The sequence below is a fragment of the Harmonia axyridis genome, chromosome X, assembly GCF_914767665.1.
Source record: "Harmonia axyridis chromosome X, icHarAxyr1.1, whole genome shotgun sequence".
Classification (NCBI taxonomy): domain Eukaryota; kingdom Metazoa; phylum Arthropoda; class Insecta; order Coleoptera; family Coccinellidae; genus Harmonia; species Harmonia axyridis.
In genome coordinates, this window is record NC_059508.1 from 35,831,935 (window position 1) to 35,835,071 (window position 3,137).

General features: G+C 49.8%; 1 non-coding gene across 1 annotated transcript; it reads left to right on the plus strand.

The window, feature by feature from the left end:
- The first annotated feature begins 924 nt into the window (after nucleotides 1-924).
- On the plus strand, nucleotides 925-2,827 carry LOC123687802. Its single transcript, XR_006749510.1, has one exon. It is a non-coding gene; the product is annotated as a small subunit ribosomal RNA (ribosomal RNA).
- Nucleotides 2,828-3,137: the final 310 nt, after the last annotated feature.

A 3,137-nucleotide genomic window follows, 5' to 3' on the forward strand; every position in this document is an offset into this window, starting at 1 on the left:
ATGCATCGGCGGATTTTCTGATCGGAGTCCGAAGAAATCAGCTCTAGTAGGCGCGGCGAACGGTCGAAACGGCCTCGATCGATCGGACGAGGCGGACTAGGTGTTAACGACATGCATCGGCGGATTTTCTGATCGGAGTCCGAAGAAATCAGCTCTAGTAGGCGCGGCGAACGGTCGAAACGGCCTCGGTGGGTCGGATCGATCGGGAAAAGTTTGCTAAATCGTGTCTGGAGGGGAATCCGGGGTTCTCCTGACATATATAGAAGGGGTGGAGAATGGGTCCTGTCCTAGACTGTTTGGAGTTCTTTTTAGGATGATATTCAGTTGGTAAGTGGTAGACCCGAATCCGACCTCGGCGTTTGGGTACTGGCAAGGTGTGTTGGTTTCGGCTTTCGCATCTTGGGTCGCTTTCGTCAACCTCATGCAGCGAGGTCGCGGTCCGCTTCGTCTCTTTGTAGTCGAATGGCCTTTAAGCGACCAACCTTAAAATCGTGATCCTCTGCCCGTTGCGGGTTATGTTCACAAAAAATTTGCAACCACTCAATTCGTTCCGAGCGACAAATATTGTTGAATCTCGAATCACCGTGTCGTTATATTCACATGTATAGCGAAGGGTCGAGATGGAATGTGTATAAGAAATTAGTTGATAGCCGGGGGTTCGTATTATATATGGACGCCTTGGCGAGGGATTGTTTCTAGAAACTTTCTCATTTTTGATCGGTGTTTTGTCCGAGATGATGATGATGTATATATAGCTTGAGTCTCATGCTGACTGGGGGCTGTTACGTCGTTTCGTCGAGGACTTGCACTTACTGATGTGCGGCGCTAGTCGAAGTCAATCGACATGGCTAGTGCCACATGACGAGAGGCGAACGGGTTTGGCCATACCGGCAATCTCGTGGACCGATCGTATAAGCACGCAGTTCCCTGGTTGATCCTGCCAGTAGTCATATGCTTGTCTCAAAGATTAAGCCATGCATGTCTCAGTACAAGCCAAATTAAGGTGAAACCGCGAAAGGCTCATTAAATCAGTTATGGTTCCTTAGATCGTACCCACATTTACTTGGATAACTGTGGTAATTCTAGAGCTAATACATGCAAATAGAGCTCCGACCGGGAACGGAAGGAGCGCTTTTATTAGATCAAAACCAATAGGTGGCGGGTTCGCTCGTCATCGTACAATTTGGTGACTCTGAATAACTTTAAGCTGATCGCATGGTCTCGTACCGGCGACGCATCTTTCAAATGTCTGCCTTATCAACTGTCGATGGTAGGTTCTGCGCCTACCATGGTTGTTACGGGTAACGGGGAATCAGGGTTCGATTCCGGAGAGGGAGCCTGAGAAATGGCTACCACATCCAAGGAAGGCAGCAGGCGCGCAAATTACCCACTCCAGATCGGGGAGGTAGTGACGAAAAATAACGATACGGGACTCATCCGAGGCCCCGTAATCGGAATGAGTACACTCTAAACCCTTTAACGAGGATCCATTGGAGGGCAAGTCTGGTGCCAGCAGCCGCGGTAATTCCAGCTCCAATAGCGTATATTAAAGTTGTTGCGGTTAAAAAGCTCGTAGTCGAATTTGTGTCTCGCGCCGTCCGGTTCATCGTTCGCGGTGTCAACTGGCGTGTCGCGAGACGTCCTGCCGGCGGGTCGTTCGCAAGGGCGGCCCAAATTGCCCCGCCGCGGTGCTCTTCACTGAGTGTCGAGGTGGGGCCGGCACTTTTACTTTGAACAAACTAAGGTGCTTAAAGCAGGCTGAAATTTTGCCAGAATATTTTATGCATGGAATAATGAAACAGGACCTCGATTCTATTTTGTTGGTTTTCGGAACCTCGAGGTATGATTAACAGGAACGGATGGGGGCATTCGTATTGCGACGTTAGAGGTGAAATTCTTGGATCGTCGCAAGACGGACAGAAGCGAAAGCATTGCCAAAAACGTTTTCATTGATCAAGAACGAAAGTTAGAGGTTCGAAGGCGATCAGATACCGCCCCTAGTTCTAACCATAAACTATGCCAGCTAGCGATCCGCCGACGTTCCTCCGATGACTCGGCGGGCAGCTTCCGGGAAACCAAAGCTTTTGGGTTCCGGGGGAAGTATGGTTGCAAAGCTGAAACTTAAAGGAATTGACGGAAGGGCACCACCAGGAGTGGAGCCTGCGGCTTAATTTGACTCAACACGGGAAACCTCACCAGGCCCGGACACCGAAGGATTGACAGATTGAGAGCTCTTTCTTGATTCGGTGGGTGGTGGTGCATGGCCGTTCTTAGTTGGTGGAGCGATTTGTCTGGTTAATTCCGATAACGAACGAGACTCTAGCCTGCTAACTAGGCGTATTAGACATCCTCAAAGGCCCCCGGCTTCGGTCGGTGGGTTTTTACTGTCTGCGTACATTATATTCTTCTTAGAGGGACAGGCGGCTTCTAGCCGCACGAGATTGAGCAATAACAGGTCTGTGATGCCCTTAGATGTTCTGGGCCGCACGCGCGCTACACTGAAGGAATCAGCGTGTCTTCCCTGTCCGAGAGGACCGGGTAACCCGTGAACCTCCTTCGTGCTAGGGATTGGGGCTTGCAATTGTTCCCCATGAACGAGGAATTCCCAGTAAGCGCGAGTCATAAGCTCGCGTTGATTACGTCCCTGCCCTTTGTACACACCGCCCGTCGCTACTACCGATTGAATGATTTAGTGAGGTCTTCGGACCGGTACGCGGTGGCGTTTCGGCGTCACCGCTGTTGCTGGGAAGATGACCAAACTTGATCATTTAGAGGAAGTAAAAGTCGTAACAAGGTTTCCGTAGGTGAACCTGCGGAAGGATCATTAACAAGATTTGTTTTGTGCGTATTTCATTATACAAACAAAAACATAAATCAAGTTTTAGAAACCGAAACCGTCATCGTCGATCAAGCAGTTGGCTCGAGGTAGCTTCAATCGATCGGATTAGCCTTCCTTAACATTTTGTGGGAGCGGCGCCGTGAGATAATAGTGAGCTATCACGTTGCCCGATCGACGTTAAACATCTGGTCGGCGTCTCCTCTTGGCTTACGTCCGTCGTTTCAGAACGATCGCAGATTATGTGAGCATTTGGTTAGACGATTATGACCGGAACCCTATATGGATGCGATCGTTTAGA